The sequence below is a fragment of the Silene latifolia genome, chromosome X (assembly GCF_048544455.1).
Source record: "Silene latifolia isolate original U9 population chromosome X, ASM4854445v1, whole genome shotgun sequence".
Classification (NCBI taxonomy): Eukaryota; Viridiplantae; Streptophyta; class Magnoliopsida; order Caryophyllales; family Caryophyllaceae; genus Silene; species Silene latifolia.
Window position 1 is genome coordinate 160,162,082 of NC_133537.1, and position 19,755 is coordinate 160,181,836.

Sequence of the window (19,755 nt, forward strand, 5' to 3'; positions counted from 1 at the left end):
TGGGGCCTCCCCTTTGAAAAGACACAACCATACAAAACCAACAATCGTCCTGATGGCCAACGGATGCAGTTGGGCCACGGCGACATTCATGGCTTTAATAATGGCCACGACGTATTCATTCAGAGGAAACCGGAGCCCATACTCCAGGTGTCTAATGTATACGCCGATACAACCCTCGGGAGGGCAACAGACGGCCTGACCCTCCTCAGGGATAACAATTCTATACCCCCTGCCGAAGGAGTAATGGTGTTCAAAAAGTTCAGAACCGGAACAACTGGCGAACTTGTTCGTCAGTGCACGGTCGGGATCGATCGAGCGAGCATCACCGTGCCACGAAATAAGCGGCCTCCTTACGACAGAAGGGGTCGCCTCATCATCGTCATCATCAATACCCTCCAAATATCTCTCATCAATTTCAGGAGAAGGAGACCTGGGCCCCCCGAACCTTATCGGGGTGACGGCAAGTGGCTCCTGCTCATCAGGATGCGACGGTTCGCCCCCCCAGTAGCAATCGGGTCGAGCATCCGAAGACATAGTGACAACAAAAACTTAACAATTAAAAGTTGGAAAAATTTGTTTGTTTACCTTGGAAAAGTGCTACGCCGAGTAACGCTTTGAAGACTAGAGAGAAGTTTCTTCGAAAAACTAAGAGAGAGGAAATTTTTTTTGAGAAAATGAAGTTTGATGGCCAAAAAACGGGGCACACTGCTCTATTTATAGAGCAAAGCCCATGAAACGGACCAATCAGGGCAAAGCCCATGAAATGTCAACCAATCAATGCCAAGCCACATGCCAAGCATGCAGCCATGGAATGCCAATCGACATACAGTTACAAATCTTCTTCAACACGCTCCTTGGTATTACTTGCTAACGGCCAGCTAATCAACAAAGCAAAGACAGCACCGGCCGGGGGCAATCAAAAGCACAAACGGCACTCTCAACCTTGGTCTCGGCCAGCGCCACTTTCTTTTCCATATAGGATGTCCATTACACATCCATGTGGAGGGGGGATATGGTACGGCCTGAACAGAACCAAGCCGAGGAAGAAGAAGCCGGGGAAGAAATTCAACTTGCGCAGAATACGCTCAACACTCATCGAAGGTCCATACCACGACATAGACTACGCCGGGGGCAAATTGATGGGGCATATTCTGCACCCGCTGACCGAGTCAACATATTGAGCAAGGTCAAAGTCAAAAGACAGCAAGTCAACGTATTAGACAGCCTAACCGACGCAGCATGTCGGCCTGTCACTTGGGTCTCGGCTAGGCAACTAGCCAGCCGGGAGACATATACGCGTACTCACATCCAAGTCCCCTCGGCATGGAGTCAACCAGGCCAGCCGGCCTGCCATGGGTCCCTCGGCCGAGGGTAGAACAGTCTTTCCACTTGCTCTGCCACTTGGCCACTTGGCCACTACGTGACAAAAGGTGAAAGTCTATAAATACTCCTCAATCCTCATTGATAAAACGATCCATAATCCACAATTCATCCTAAAACTCACTATTAATCTGGTATAAACTCCCTTATCTCTCTACAATATACTTTGCCAAGTAACACACAACTTAATCCCTTTAAGTTTACTGACTTGAGCGTCGGAGTGAGTACGCTCGGTACCAAGCCGAGCCCTTAGTTTGTTCATCTTTACAGGAGAGACGGAAAGGAAGAGACAAGCAAAGACGTCATTCAACAAGCTTACGTGGTCACAAATCCTGCTCCGGAATTACACCCGGAACAGTATGATCAACTCCCATGAATCCCCTATGAACCCATGACACCCTAGTGCTTTAATCAATTGTTTACATCTCCTTTTAATCATCTTGCTTGTTTTCATTACTTTACTTTTATATTGTTGATTAGTTTAGTTGATCTCCTATCTCAACCCAAATTGTGACACCCTAAGACACAACCATTTGCAATTGAAAATCCTACATCAATACCCGTCCCTTGGGATCCGACCTTTACTTGCCTCTTTGCTAAGAGTACTTTGTAAAGTTATAAATATTGTTTTGGTTGGTAGCTTTTGACGACGAGTTTATTCCACACCTAAAATGGCGCCGTTGCCGGGGATGGTGTTAACTTGATTTGATTTTCGTTAATTGTTTCTAGTTGTGTCTTTCTTTACCTTGAGGGAGAGCACTTCCTCAAGGTACTTCTCACCGTTTTCTTAGTGTACTTGCAAGATGGATATTATAGATTGTTGTGTAGAGGACCATGTGGGTACTACTCTCATTAAAGACCCTTTGCAAGCATTGGAAGCCTTAGAAGCAAGTGAGGCCAAAGATAAGCATTGGGAATTGGAAGTAGATCTACTTGAAGCCGCTCTAGCTTGCAAGGAGCTCACATATGAGCAATCCATGTTGATAAATGACATTCTCGAGGAAGCATCACAATCCATTAAAGTTGAACAAGCAAACAAAGATCCTACCATACAAGAAGAAGAGATGGACGAATATGTCATGGAGTTTGAGTATGATGGGTATGAGGAGCTTCAGGAACAAGTCGAATATGCCATGAGAATGGAATGTCTAATGGAGATGGAGCATGTCCTTAGTGAATCCTAAATGGAATAAAGTGAGGTACCTACTCCAACTCTAAAACCCCTTCCCCCAAATTTGAAATATGCTTACCTTGATGAATCTAAAACTAAACCCGTGATTGATAATGACATACTTGATGAGAATAAATTGGAAAGCTTGCTTGATATGTTAAAACAACATGAAAAGGCTATAGGTTATAGTCTAGATGATCTTAAAGGAATAAGCCCCAATTTTTGCATGCATAGAATTCATCTAGAAGAGAACCATGGGCCTACCATCCAATCCCAAAGGAGACTAAACCCCCATATGCAAGAAGCTGTAAAAGCGGAGGTTATGAAATTACTCGATGCGGGAATCATATATCCTATATTGGATTATTTGAGGGTTAGCCCCGTTCAAGTGGTACCCAATAAAGGAGGTACCACAGTGGTGACAAACGATAAGAATGAGCTAATACCCACAAGGAAGATCACCGGTTAGCATATGTGTATTGACTATCGTAAATTGAATTCAGCAACAAGAAAGGATAATTTTCCCCGACCATTCATTGACCAAATGCTTGAGAGGTTAGCCTTTAACAAATTCTTTTGCTACCTTGATGGGTATTCGGGATTCTTCCAAATCCCGATACACCCGGATGACCAACACCACCTTCACATGCCCTTATGGTACTTTTGCATATAGGAGAATGCCTTTTGGCTTATGTAATGCCCCCGCTACTTTCCAAAGATGCATGATGAGTGTCTTCTCCGATCATCTAGAAACCATAATGGAAGTATTTATGGATGATTTTAGCGTTTATGGAAAACACTTTGACTCTTGCTTGCATAACCTTTCTCTTGTATTGCAAAAATGTGAGGATGTTAGTCTTGTTTTGAATTGGGAAAAGTGTCACTTTATGGTCAATGAAGGTATTGTTTTGGGTCATTTAATCTCGGAAAAGGACATCGAAGTTGACAAAGCCGAGGTTGAGGTGATAGAGAAACTCCCACCTCCCGTGAATGTTATAGGGGTGAGAAGTTTTCTCGGTCACGCGGGTTTCTATCGCCGTTTTATAAAAGATTTCTCAAAAATCGCGAAACCCCTTACTCAACTTTTGCTTAAAGATGCCCAATTCCAATTCACTAATGAGTGTTTTGAAGCCATTAATAGAATTAAGGAAGCACTAATCTCGGCTCCAATCATCAAACCACCAAATTGGGAGCTACCATTTGATATCATGTACGATGCAAGTAACTACGCCGTTGGAGCGGTTCTTGGCCAACGGTTAGGAAAGGCTTTACATGCTATCTATTATATAATCAAGACTCTTGATGCCGCCCAAGTGAACTATGATACTACCGAGAAGGAACTCCTTGCCAATGTCTATGCACTAGACAAATTCCGTTCTTATTTGCTGGGTTTAAAAGTAATCGTTTTCTCGGATCACCGTGCTCTTCGACATCTCTTGATAAAGAAAGAGGCAAAACCAAGGTTGTTGAGTGGATTTTGCTACTCCAAGAGTTTTATTTGAAGATAAGAGATAAGTAGGGAGCCGAAAATATGGTAGCGGATCACTTGTCAAGAATTCAATTTCATGATGATGAGGGAGAGTCACTGATCAATGACTCTTTCCTCGATGATATCTTGATGGTAATTCACTCATAACTTGAGAAGCACAACACACCATGGTTCACCGACTATGCTAATTACATTGTTGGAGGAATTCTTCCTCCAAACTTGAACTACAATCAAAGGAAGAGATTCTTGTTTGAAGTAAAGATATACTTTTGGGATGATCCCAACCTTTACAAGGAGTGTAGTGATGGAGTTTACCGAAGATGCATACCCCAATGGGAAGTTCAAGGTGTCTTGGACGGATGTCATTCATCACCTTATGGTGGACACCATGGAGCACGAAGAACTATTGCTAAAGTCCTCCAATCGGGCTTCTTTTGGCCTACCATGTTAGAAGATGCTAGAGAATTTATTCTCCATTGTGATCCTTGCCAAAGAACCGGAAACATTTCTTGGAGAAATGAGATGCCAAAACGAGGAATATTGGAGGTAGAAATTTTCGATGTCTGGGGAATTGACTACCAAGGACCATTTGTGTTATCTCAAGGAAACAAGTGGGTAGAATCAATTGCGACCTCAACTGATGATGCCAAAACAGTTACCAAACATCTCAAAAAGATAATCTTTCCAAGGTTCGGAGTCCCTAGGTCAATCATAAGTGATGGAGGGACACATTTCCTTGAAAAGAAGCTCACATCCCTTTTGGCAAAATATGGTGTTCAACATAGAACCGGCTTGGGATGCCATCCTCAAACAAGCGGTCAAGTTGAAGTTTCAAATAGAGAGATTAAGCAAATTCTTGAGAAGGTTGTTAACAAGACTCGTAAGGATTGGAGTATGAAGCTTGATGATACTCTATGGGCTTATAGGACAGCCTATAAGACTCCCATAGCAGCCTCCCCTTACAAGCTAGTCTATGGAAAAGCATGTCATTTGCCAATTGAGCTAGAATACAAAGCTTTTTGGGCAATCAAAGCTCTCAACCTTGATCTCAAGCTAAGTGGCCAAAAGAGGATAATGCAAATCCAAGAGTTGGAGGAATTCCGACTACAATCCTATGAAAATGCCAAGATCTACAAAAAATGGACAAAGTTGCTTCATAACAAGAGAATCAAGCAAAAGGCCTTGCACAAGGGAGACAAAGTCCTTCTATTTAACTCCCGATATCGACTCTTTCCCGGGAAGTTGAATTCTAGATGGATGGGTCCCTATGTGATTACCGATGTAGGAAAATATGGAGACTTTGAGATAAAATCGGAAGATGGAAACAAATTCAAAGTCAATGGCCAAAGGTTGAAACCATATTATAAAGGAGCAGTCATTGGAGAAGTCGAGGTCATCCGCATCGGGCCTATCCCACCATGAGAAGACCATCAAAGAGAGAGTTTGGTGGAGTCCTCTCCAAACCACCATCTGTAAATATACTAACTCTTCTCACTTGTATTTTAGCTTCATTGCATTTACATAAAAGCATGATTCTTGACATGAGAGTAGGTGAGGGAGGGTTACTAACCCTTTTGATGAATGAAGGATTTAGGAATTCAAGTGTGGGGAAGCACTCTTATCAAATGAGGAAGAAGAAGATCAAAAAGGAGGAGACTCCCACGGGCAGACCTGAGCCCATGGGAAATGCAGGAAATCCGAGCGTCCCAGGGGGGAACCCGCTCGTTTTGGGCATGATCTGAGCGTCTTAGCCATAAGACGCTCGTCTTGGGAGAGCTGGCATTGAAGATTTGGGACTGTTTTAAAATCTGGGCAGATAAAAAAAAAACGCCCGTCTCATTCCAGAAGACGCTAGTCTCAGGAGCAATCTGCGCGTCCTGACTTGTGAAAAAATTGAGATTTCATACTGCTTATGAATCCGAGCGTCCCCATGTGAAGACGCTCGTCCCCAGCCAAATCCGCCCGTCTTGAGCAAAATCCGCGCGTCTCACCACGGATTGGAAATTCCAGAGTACACTGACTATGGATCCGAGCGTCCTGAGCTCGATCCGCTCGTCTCCTGAGGCACTAATCCGCTCGTTCCGAGCACGGCCCGCTTGTCTCCCTGCCGTCCTGCTCCTCTATTTCTCGAAAATTATAAACTCCTCCCCACCACACATTTCATGACACCTCATCCTCCCTTCCTCTATAAAACATAAAATCCCCTTCCATATGACTCATAACACATCAAAAGCATCCACTAACCTCTCTAAATTAAAAACCTCCAAAACCTAGGGTTTCAAGAAGGATCTCAAATTACAAAGAATATCTTCATCTTCAACAACTCAAATTTCAAAATCTACTTTTAAGATGAGACCAAGAGGAACCTTGCCTAGAGAAAGGAGAAGAAAAAGAGTGATTAGAAGCTCTTCAACATCACACCTCAACACTTTAAGAAGAGAAAATGAAGAGATTGTGGATTTCTCAAGACTTAACGAATTTTCCAACATAGAATTCGTTAATGATGCCCAAAGGATTGTGTTTTATCGTTTACTCGGTAAGAACATCCTTCCTATTAAATTTAATAGCCATAAAACTCTGAGAAAACTAGGCATCTACCATCAAACCGAGGCACTATTTGAGCTATTCGGTCTTTCCTCTTTGTTCAACATGCATGAGCTCACTTATCGGTCCTTGGTTATTGAATTCTTTAGTTTTCTAAAGATCTCTACCTTAAACAAAACAATTTGTGTGGAATTTCGACTCGAAAATACGACCCGAATAATGACACTTGTAGAGTTTGCTAGTGTGCTAGGTCTTTATGTATCGCCTACGCATATATCTAGACTCCGGAACTATTAGTATAGAACCTCTATAGCGAGCTTTGACCGGTCGTGATTTCTTTACATAAAGAATGCTCGGCCTCCTATATTCAAAACCCTATCATTCGGTACACTTACCGGTTTCTCACAAGCACTCTCTTAGCCCGTCGTGATCCCGCGGTAGTGAATGAGCTCGATCTTGTTTTTATGGAATCCTACTTTAGGATACAAGGGAGAAGCGGTTACCACTTCAACGCTCCCCTAGTACTCCTTCAAAAATGGGCAAAGTTTCGGAATGGAGATGATGATGGCATGATACACATTGTCAATGGGGGACTAATAACAAAACTTGCAAAATTCTTCAACCCCAATTTCAACCACGACAATGCTTACACACCTCTTCCGGGAAAAAGAAGGATCGATGAAATGTTGCTTCTCTAACAACACCATTGGATAGCCCTTGAAGGCTTTGAGAAAAGGATTAAATGGATCACCAAAGGTAGCTCCCCCATATACCTTCCAATGGAAGGCTTAACAAGGATATCACCTCGAAGGGGTCCTCTCTCTCTCTCTCAAGTACCGTCCTACCTCATCCCAACTAATGCAAACCGAGCAAATCCAAACCCACCCCCTACTCCACCTCAACAACAATAACCTCAAGCAAATAAAGAAGAAAAGGTTGTGATCCCACCTTACCCCTTTCAATACCAACCTTATAATCACCCGAATCCCTTCATCCTCCCAAGAGATTACTTTGTCACAGGTATCCTCCAAGATATACACCAAAGGCAATATGAAGCAAGAATGGATAATTACTATGCTCTATATCCACAATTCCACCGATTGGCCCACCAAGGGCATGTTAGTGAAGAGGGAATGCTTCCCTCTTGGGCTCAAATGGATATCCTCTTTCCGAACTAGGAAAATGCCAATGGTGGAGCTCATGGAGAAGGGGAAGGTGAAAGGTCAAGTGGCAGAGATACGGTGGAAGTTAACAGTGACGGGGATGAGTTCATGGACTTCTATGAAAGTTATGCAACAAAGGAGCAATGGGATAGCGATTTGGAAGGGGATGATAGCAACCTATGAAGACGTTCATGAGCTTGGTGAAGTTGGCATGCGCTACTCACCATGGCCAAGGTGAAACTCTTCTTCTCCCCTCCTTTTTCATAACAAGAAATTCATGCTTTTCTAACCTTGGTTAACAATTAATTGATTCAAACTTTAATGGTTTCCTTATAAAAGTTAAGGACTATTATTCCACCTTAGCAACATCAAGGTGATAAATTTATTGTTCCCACTTGAAAAATCCAAAATGACAAACTAGTTTCATGCCTTGCATACTTTGTTAGAAATCTATATCTCTTTACTCAACATATTCATAATGTTATAATTTTAATTTAGTCATAAATTAAAAGGTGATCTTATGCATGCAAACAATAAGTAAAATAAGGAAGAAATCTTCATTCTTACATTATTATTTCGGATCAAAGGGCACAAGAGAGTTCTCCTACTCTCTTGTTCTTGAGCTTTCCATAATTGGATGAACTAGGATTCAAGTGTAGAATCCCTCCCAAGGTTTTATACCCAAGATAACAACTTAATAAAATTAATATTATTATTACTAGAACAATAATAATTTTGTGTAAAAATTGACCCAAAAATTATTTGGTCTCTCTATAAATTCGGTTAAGAGAGAGGGAGGAGGAGGAAGATGTTATCTCTCTAAAATTCTTATTTTAGATGTAAATATGAATGAATGATGAACTAGTGAATATCATAGTGTATATTACGTAAAATAAGAAAAAAACCCATGGGATTTTTCTTCTCAAAACCGGGTGGAAGGGGGGGGGGGGGAAGGGAGCCAATGCATGCACAAGGTTGCCTTCACAAGAACATGTAGGCTTGCATGGCTAGTATTAGGCAAACATGATTATGTTTACCACTAACAAAATTAATCTAATATTTTCCTAATCCACCCATTATTTTCGGTTATAATAGATAAAATGGATTCCATTTTATCTTTGTCAATTTGTCAATTTGTCACATGTCACATGTCATGTAAAATTGTTATGTATTTTTAACATTTTAAAAATCAACGCATTAATAAAATACGTCATACACAAAATCGACCTAGTAATTCATAATTACTCGTACCAAAATAATTTACCAATTATAAATCACAAAATCTTGTATTTATAATAATTTATTCATTCAAATGCAATTGTTTCTTTAAACAATAATTTCATCTAAGTAATAAAACAATTTGATTACTTAGATCGTATCTTATTTAATCAAATTTCAATAAGACACGTAAATATAGCTTCCAAAATCGTCCGTCAATTTTAAGTAATTTAACTGACCCGTATCGTCATATGATCAATTAAATGATCAATTAAGTCCTATAGGTATGACCTAAGGGGATCAACTGGTCACCACCGTCTCACGACAGTAATGTCAAACTCTAGTCAGCCAATCATTACCGATATGTGTGGACTAGTTGACAGTAAAATACTTCCCAATTTGTATTCTTTAAAATGAGACTTAAACATGTGATCATCATGATCAACAGTTGTGATCGCATTATTGTCGGAGGACACATATTCCAACAATCTCCCACTTGTCCTCGACAAGTGTGCGTCACCAATTCTCTTGTCCTATTACTATCTCCCACTCAATGCAAGGGATCTTTCAGGTCGTACTTGCAAGTGATCATATCGAGAGTGGTTTCCTTGATCTGGAGAATAACTGATTGACCGGATTTATCCACCATGGATACATTCCGAGCGTGGCCACGCATTTCCAGTTCATTACTCCTCGAGTGGCCCTGAGATATTATTATAACCCTGACTAGGGGTGGACAATTCCTATCGCACTCATTCCCTTCGACTAGCCACAGCCATCATAACCCAAAATATGCCTATTTGACCCCATTTACGAAGGTCGTAGTAACACAAATCAAAGTTAATCTGAAACTATGCCATCTTAGGCGAATAGTCTTTAGTCAAAAGAATCGACTCATTAGAGTACTATAGTAGCTCTTGCCACGACCAGGCTATATAAATTTGCCAGAACTTTATAAGCGGTCTTAAGGCCCGACAAAGTGTTCCTAACAGTCTGCCTATGTGATCGACTAGTCATCTCACATGACTCTATGGCACTTGAACTTGCCATCAATCGCATCACACTCTAGTCACTTCGAGACGTCACCTCATACAAGTGACTATGGGCAAATACTATGTTAATCCGTGTTCACTTTAACGGGGTTCAATTGTCACTACAACTCGTTTGGATGTAACAATGTATAAATTAAAGATAAAAGACAAATGTGATTGTGAACATGAACAAAAACAACACTTTTATTTCATTTTAAAATCTAACATAAACTTGGTACACGTTTAAGTCCCATGGACGCAACATGTCCATCATGCTTGGCCTGCGATAAGGGCTTGGTGAGCGGATCGGCTATGTTGTCATCCGTCCCAACCTTACAAATCGCAATTTCCTTTCTTTCAATGAAATCTCTTATTACATGATATTTTCTAAGTACATGTCTAGATCTATTACTAGACTTTGGCTCTTTAGCTTGGAAGATCGTCCCACTATTATCACAATAGAGAGTGATGGGATCATTGGCGGTAGGTACTACTCTTAGACCTTCCATGAATTGCCTGATCCACACAGCTTCCTTAGCAGCCACGATGCCGCAATGTACTCACCTCCGTTGTTGAATCCGCGATTCTGACTTCCTTGAAGCTTCTCCATTTACGACACCACCATTGAGCATGAAAACGAAACCAGCTTGTGATTTCATGTCATCTCTATCTGTTTGAAAACTTGAGTCTGTGTAACCATTAACACGGAGTTCGGTGTCTCCTCCAAACACTAAGATAGAATCCTTAGTCCTTCTCAAGTACTTAAGGATGTTCTTGACAGCAATCTAGTGACTCTCACCTGGATTTCCTTGATATCTACTCGTCATGCTCAAGGCATACGAGACATCAGGACGTGTGCATATCATGGCGTACATGATTGATCCAACAGCGGAAGCATAAAGGATCATCTTCATGCGTTCAACATCATGGGGTTCGGAGGGAGATTGAGTCTTGCTCAATATAGTCCCAGTTACCATAGGTACCAATCCCCTTTTAGATTTATCCATGCTGAACCGTCGAAGAATCTTATCAACATAAGACTCTTGAATTAGTGCCAATATCCTCTTGGATCTCTCTATGGATCCGGATACCTAATATACGTTGTGCTTCTCCTAAATCCTTCATATGGAAGTGATTACCTAACCACTTCTTAACAGAAGACAACATTGGAATATCATTTCCAATGAGTAGTATGTCATCGACATACAAGATTAGGAACACAACATTGCTCCCACTGAATTTCATGTATAAACATGGTTCCTCAACACTTCGATTGAAACCATTCTCTTTTATCACATGATCAAATCGATGATTCCAACTTCTAGATGCTTGCTTAAGACCATAAATGGATCTCTTAAGCTTGCACACTTTGTTAGGATTTTCAGAATCAACAAAACCTTCGGGTTGTATCATGTACACCTCCTCTTCTAAATGCCCATTTAGAAAAGCGGTTTTGATATCCATTTGCCATATTTCATAATCATGAAATGCGGCGATCGCTAACAAAATCCGTATGGATCTTAGCATGGCTACGGGGGCAAAGGTCTCATCATAATGGAGACCTTGGACTTGGGTAAATCGTTTTGCCATTAGCCTAGCTTTGTAGACATCGTCATGTCCCTCCATGCCATTCTTGACTTTGAATATCCATTTGCATTGAAGAGGTCTTGCCCCTTTAGGCAAATCTACCAAGTCCCAAACTTGATTTTCATGCATATAATCCATTTCGGATTTCATGGCTTCAAGCCATAAGGAGGAATTAGGACTAGAGATTGCGGCCTTGTAGGTGGCGGGCTCGTTACTTTCTATAAGCAACACATCGAGTGTTCCATCTTCTTCGATAAGTCCCACATATCGATCGGGATGGCGAATAACTCGGCCCGTTCTTCTAAGTGGAGGAGGGACAACCGCGTTAGACGACGAAGGAACATCTTCTTGCGTCTCTACCTCGGTTTGTGGCTCTTGAACTTCATCAAGTTCACAATTTCTCCCACTCTGTCTCATAGAAATAAATTGACTTTCTAAGAAGACATCCTCGGAAGACACAAAAACTTTGTTTTTTTGAGGTTTGTAGAAGTAGTAACCTCGAGAGGTCAAAGGGTAACCTACAAAGATGCATTTTTCGGATCTTGAGGCAAGCTTATTGTCGGTTTTTGCCTTGACATAAGCATCACATCCCCAAATTTTCATGTAGGATAGATTAGGAACTCTTCCTTACCACATTTCAAATGGAGTCTTTTCGGTGGCCTTAGTGGGACTATTATTCAAAGATAGAATTGCAGTTTGGATTGCAAATCCCCAAAACGAGTTTGGTAACTCGGTTTGACTCATCATGGATCGAACCATTTCAAGTAGGGTTCGATTTCTCCTTTCGGCAACACCATTGAGTTGTGGCATTCCGGGTGGAGAAAGTTGTGATATAATACCACAACCTTTCAAGTGTGAATCGAATTCAAGACTAAGATATTCTCCACCACGATCGGATCGTAGTGCCTTAATCCTTTTGTTCAATTGGTTCTCTACTTCGTTTTGAAATTCCTTGAATTTCTCAAACGCTTCACTTTTATGCTTCATTAAATAGATATACCCATATCTACTTAAATCATCGGTGAAGGTTATGAAGTAGTCATAATTTCCACGAGTGGTGATACACTTTGGTCCGCACACATCGGTATGTATGAGTCCCAATAGTTCACTTGCTCGTGTTCCTTTACCACTAAAACGATTACGAGTCATTTTGCCAAGTAGGCAATATTCGCATGTACCATATGATTGATAATCAAATGGTGTAATCACATTACTTGAAATTAATCTTTTAATGCGATTCTCGTTTATGTGACCTAATCGACAATGCCAAATGAACGATTCATTTGGGTCGCTTGATTTGAGTTTCTTTGATTGAATGTTATAGATATCCTTAATTGGACTTGAGGTCTCTAAAATGTAAATGTCATTGATGGAAGAAGCTTGGCCTATAACCAAATCATTCCTTGAAATAGTACAACGATTGTTCTTAATGACAAAACAAAATCCATCCATGTCTAGCATAGCGATAGAAATAATGTTTTTAGAGAGTGTAGGCACATAAAAACAATTATGTAAATACAACTGAAATCCATTAGGCAAAGCTAATACATAAGTTCCTTTGGATTCGGCCGCTACTCGAGCTCCATTTCCAAGGCGTAGATCCACATCTCCTTTGCTAAGCCTCTTAACGTCTCTTAAACTCTGTAAATGATTATAAAGGTGAGAACCACAACCGGTATCTAGTACCCATGTCGTAGTGGAAGTATAATTTATATGAATAACATAAATTTCCTTAGGAATTTTACCTTTTGGAACGATGATTCCTTCCCTTATATTTCGCAAATATACGGGACAATTCCTAAGCCAATGTCCCATGGCATAGAAATAATGGCACTCATCATTAACTTGCTTGAAGTTTTTGACTTTCTTTCCCTTCTTCTTGAACTTTTTGCCCTTTGAAGCAAGAACTTGATTGCTTGAGCTCCCATTAGTTTTGGCATCTTTATCTTCCAGAGACAAAGACCCTATAGATTGTATGAGGTAGTCTTCCTGAGACGGGCTCACACGAGATCTAGTAGTAGTAATAGGTGGTCTAGTAGAAGTGATGAAGTTAAGGTTTCCATCCGAACCTATCCCAAAATGAAGTTCTCTAGTAGTGTCGAAATCATTGTTGGAGCAAACGTCGTCAAGAACATTGTGGTAAGACTCAATAGTTATCGGTGCGGTAGCGTTTGATGGATCCATTGTAATGAACTACAAGTATGGAGGAAAAGGAAATATTAACATTTGTCTTTTAATATCATACTTGTAAATAATTAACAAGATATGAGCATTTATATAGTGACCTCTACCCAACTATTATAAATGATTCCGAGATCCAAATTCATATTAACTTGGGCACGGGGTAGCCGATGAAACCCTTATCAATATAACTTGGTGGACTAACTCTTTAATCGATTCTACTTTTAGAACTCTCGGTCGATAAAATTACTCTAATATTTATCTATAGCCCAAAACACATCCGACAAGGGCACGGGGTAGCCGATGAAACCCTTATCAAAAACTTTTGTTGAGTTCAATCCAAATTTCGAATAAATGTGTCCATGATCCAAACCCATATTAACTTGGGCACGGGGTAGCCGATGAAACCCTCATCAATATGAATTCGGTGGATAGACATTTATCACCCACTTCCCCTACGTAACAAGGTTTGTACCCCGGGGTAGCCGAGTGCACTCCCTCGCGAAATAGGTTTTCATGGTTTCTACTATTTGGTAAGGCTAAGTCTCAATTGATTATTTTAGCGAGAGGTCATGTAAATTTATTATCTATCACGTTTTAAATGAACTAAAGCGGTGAACTACGATAATTGTAATTGACATGGTCGATAAACTCGATAAAAGGACAATGCATGTTTTAGTTATGGCGATTTAGCGATGCATGCAACATATAAATAAAATGCAAAGTATAAAATAAATCCTAGTATGGCCTTCCTAAAATAGAAAATCTAATTAACTATTACATATTCGGAAACCAACTCCATTGGTCCCTTGAACTTCGGTTATGGCACGCATCTCGAGGTAACACCGTCTTTATGTATCGCCTTCTTGAGTGACACCGTCTTCAGGGAACTCCAGAATAAATAAATTACATAAAAAATTACATAATTTCTTATTATACATTTGTAATTAAAATAAAATAAAATAAATCTATTAAATTACAAAACGGTTATACAAGATCACAATAAATTACAACCGAATCGATATTCCCATACATTTCGGGTAATACCAATTAAAAACTAAGGCCATACTAAGTAAAAATTACATAATTCAAAATTACATAAAGTAAAATTATGACAATCATAAATAAAATGCAGCATTATAATATGTATGAACATGCCCAATTTTATGCTAAATCGCCTTTAAGGAGCCAATATCGTATATTACACGGTTTTTACGGATTTGCATGATTCAACGTTTTATAATCACAAAAATTACATAAAATCATATTTATGCACAAGTTAATTACCCTAACCTCTTAGGACTCGAAATTAGTCTTCACTAACTATTTGACTATAATTAACTCATATTTTTTAAAATTGTTCATTAATGGACCCAAAATTACAATAAAATGCTATAAACTTCAAATAAATCACAAAATTTCAAATAAATTCAAAAATTTGAAATTTAAACTTATGAACATTCTGGAAAAATACCATGACACTCATGATGTTCAAAAACTCAGGTTAAAATTTCGTAAAATTATCGGAAAAACTATGTTGCGGTTTATCGGATTTATCAATAATAATCATGAAAACATAAGAAAAATTATATTCATCAACTTTTCAATTTTAGATATGAAAAAGATAATAAAATGCAACATGTGACATTTTTTCTTAGTCTTGGAGTATGTTTTAGCAATTATTCACTAATTAAGTCACTATTTATGCTATTTTTCATCAAAAATTCATAAATCATGCATAAGGACTTCAATATAGCCTATTATTTTACACACATCTTGTAACATTTCATGTGACAACATACTAAATTTCTATGACCAGATTCGAAATTATCTCATATTAACCTATTTTTCTTCTAAATCCGATTTTAAATATGAAAAATCCATATTTCGAGCATAAAAACTCCAAAAATTATGAAAATTTACAGGTCATCTCAAAATAATATATGTGATAACATATCCAAAAATCACCTGAAAATTCGAAGTTTAGCTAATTTTAGTCCGAAAATGACATTTTAATCATAAAATCATATTTTTAATGACATTATTATATAAGATGAACAATAAAAATCCATAAATTAACCAAAATATCCTAAAAACATTTTAGGATCAGAAACTTTAACATGCATAATTATTTTCATGGTATATCATAATAACACAAATTTAACATGTTTTATATGTTAATCGTATAACTCGGAAAAACTATAACCGATTTGCATGCAAACAACCAAGGCTCTTGATACCGCTTGTTAGAAATCTATATCTCTTTACTCAACATATTCATAATGTTATAATTTTAATTTAGTCATAAATTAAAAGGTGATCTTATGCATGCAAACAATAAGTAAAATAAGGAAGAAATCTTCATTCTTACATTGTTATTTCGGATCAAAGGGCACAAGAGAGTTCTCCTACTCTCTTTTTCTTGAGGTTTCCTTAATTGGATGAACTAGGATTCAAGTGTAGAATCCCTCCCAAGGTTTTATACCCAAGATAACAACTTAATAAAATTAATATTATTATTACTAGAACAATATTAATTTTGTGTAAAAATTGACCCAAAAATTATTTGGTCTCTCTATAAATTCGGTTAAGAGAGAGGGAGGAGGAGGAAGATGTTATCTCTCTAAAATTCTTATTTTAGATGTAAATATGAATGAATGATGCACTAGTGAATATCATAGTGTATATTAGGTAAAATAAGAAGAAAAACCCACGGGATTTTTCTTCTCAAAACCGGGTGGAGGGGGGGAGGGGGGGGGGAAGGGAGTCAATGCATGCACAAGGTTGCCTTCACAAGAACATGTAGGCTTGCATGGCTAGTATTAGGCAAACATGATTATGTTTACCACTAACATAATTAATCTAATATTTTCCTAATCCACCCATTATTTTCGGTTATAATAGATAAAATACCCTCCGCGTTAGTAGTCCTTGCTTAGTTGTTTAAAAGTCGTAGTTAGAGTTTGGTCATAGATAGTGGAGTTATTATCCTTTTTATAGAGTTTCGAACTAAAGATTTTTGAAAATGTTTTACTGTTTTCCACTGGTTTTAACGTCAATGAGTGGTAAAGCTCGTTATTGGAGACGTCCGATAATTGGTTTTCTCATTTGTTGGTGTAAAAAAATATATATTTTTATGTCTTTGATTTGGAATGTTGATGTTCTTGAACGGCCGACGAGGATTTTCCGTTCCATTGAAAAGACACTTATACTTCATACGTCCATATTTTGAAGATTTTGTTTACTTGATTTTAAGGAGATAGACATACATATATACAATGTTTCTTCTTCTAAGTTTCGGGGATGAAACTTCCTAAAAGGAGGGATGATTTTAACACCCCGTAAATTTGAAGACCTTTATTATATTTTAAAAGTAATATTTTAATCTATTTTAATTTTATTTTAATTTATTTGAAATAAAATTTATTTGATAAAATATAATCTTATTTTATTTTGAAGAAATGTAATTATTTTTGATAGTTTAGAAATGTTTAAAAGTGATTTAAACTATATTTAAACATTTTCCTTTGATAAAATAGATTTCGGATAAAAGTCGTAAAATTGGGATTTTCCCATTTCTTACGGTCGTTGGGTAAACGAGTTTAGATATTGGGCATATGAGTACTTAATCTTTTAGTAAAATCGTGTTTAAGAACTTTAATTTTCTCGGAAATTGCGTTCGACGAATATTTCTAATTTCCGTCGAAACGAACCAAAACGTAAACAAATGACCCATCTCCCCATGCCTTTTGGCTGGCCACCTACCCTCCATTTGTCTCCTCTTCATCTTTCATTTCCTCAATTTTCATTCTATCACTTCCTTCTCTCAAACACCAAATTCCTCTTAAAATAACCTCCTTACAATCCCTAAATCCACCATAACTTCTTCATTTCTCCACCAAATCGCATAAAAATTATATATTCGGAATCCTCTCTTCAATCCTCATCTACTAGTAAGCTTTATTTTCATTTCCCCCAATTTTTGTTTAAGACACTTTTTTTTAGGGTGTTCGAATTTAAGCTTAATAATTGTGTTTTTGTTGTTCTTATAGGTGAAGAATTTGAAGATGAGTTAGGTGATTCATATGTGGTTGAAGATGAAGAGTAATTTTGGGTTTTAGAAGCTTTCTCAAGTTATTACTTGTCTCTTTGCTAGCTTAAGGTAACTATTCCGAGTTACTCGACGAATTAATGTCACATTAGTAGTTGTATTTGTTGTTTATTGTTGTTTGTTGTTGTTGTTGTTGTTTGTTATTGTTTGAGACGATCTTGTTGATAAATGAATGAATGGAGTAAGATGAGTATGCTTATGTTTAATTTATGTTACCCATTTGTATATTATTGTTTGGAACAAATTTGGATGAGGAATTATGTGTTGTGACAACTCCGCGTGTTGGCTGGAACGCGTCAGTACTGGACCGAGACGGTTTCCAATGTTTCCAAAAATATGACAGATTGAACGGCATCGAAAAATTAGGTGGTTTAGCCACTTGAATCACTCAATTCGGAGTCCGTATGAGTAAATGGCGTCGTTTTATCGATTAAAATTTATAGAAAAGTTTACCCTTGTGTGAGACGGTTATTTATACTATTTTATTATGCGAGAATTTAATTGAATTGGATATTTTGTAAGTTGTAATATATTTCCTTATGTTGATAGTTTTTCACATGATAGAAATTGGAAATAGCATGAGAATGATATTGTGATGAATTTTGTGATTTGGGCCAAAGTAGGCCAAGACTCTGAGCTGAGCCAGATTGACCGAACGAGTTTGGTCAAACTAGGTTTAAACCGGTCAGCCTCGATTTGTCCGATGACCCGTCGCGGGACTAGGGTCGAGGGTTTGTCTTTGAGGTGAGATTGGTTGTTATTGGATGTTTTATGTTAAGCCTTGATATTTGTAATTATCATTTCACATGTTGGTTGTTGGATGCTTTGGATGCCTTATGCTTGAGTGTTGTTGCCTCTTTGCCATTTTAGCTTGTTCTCATGGATTATGGTACTGTTGGTTAGCTGGAATTTGGATTATTTTTGATATTGGAGATATTGTTGGATTGTCAGCTGAATATGCTCTTGCGTAACCTTTCATATGCTAGGGTGTGTATGATCATTTGTGTGTCCAAGTTTGGACTCTTTGCCCCTTTTATGGTTAATTGGGTGTCCTACTTGTCTTGTGTGGAGTGGGCTAAAGTATTCAAGCTGGGACTAGGTCCTAGGTGAGTATTTCGGCCTTCGTCATGGATAGGCCCTTATAGTCTTTGACGACTGTATGTTTGCGGCTTAATAGCCTTTGTGTCTTAGCTTGGTGGGCTTATATCCAAGTTAGGGCATGACCTCCTAACGTACTCTTAGAAGTATGTGGTCAGCTTAAGTACTAGCCAACCCTTTGGTGGACTCCTTAGGGGTACTCATGTGTGTGATCATGGGTCTTGGATGCGGTAGTTTCCGCATGTCGCTAGGTCTGTGCAGGTTTAGGACTAGGGTGTTTACCTTACCTCGTGGTATAGACTCGAGTTACAGAGTGACTATTGAATGTACTAGGAACTTATTCCTGTCTCTAGATATATTATCCTTTCTTGTTTGATGATTCTATGAATCATAGAAGGTGAGATGCATGCCGGCTATGGTTGATAGAGTTTGGATTCCTGGATGTTATGTGATTCACATGATAGTGTAGTATGAGTCGGTCTAGTATTCACATGCTAGGACTATGTGTTGCTATATTGTTGTTCACATGATAGGCACGATTGTCTAGCATCTATATGCTAAGGCTATGTGTTGTTCGTATTCATATTCTTATGTTTACATGTTATATTAATTATGACATTTCGTGGCTGGGAGAACTCGGAGTTACTCCCCACTGACTGTGGCTTTCGTATTTGTATAAAATGCGATTGACAGGTATGGTGATGCTTATATGGGGTTCATAGACGAGCTAGCGAGCAAAGTAACCTTGGGATCTAGATTGGCTTTATTTTATTGTGACCCTT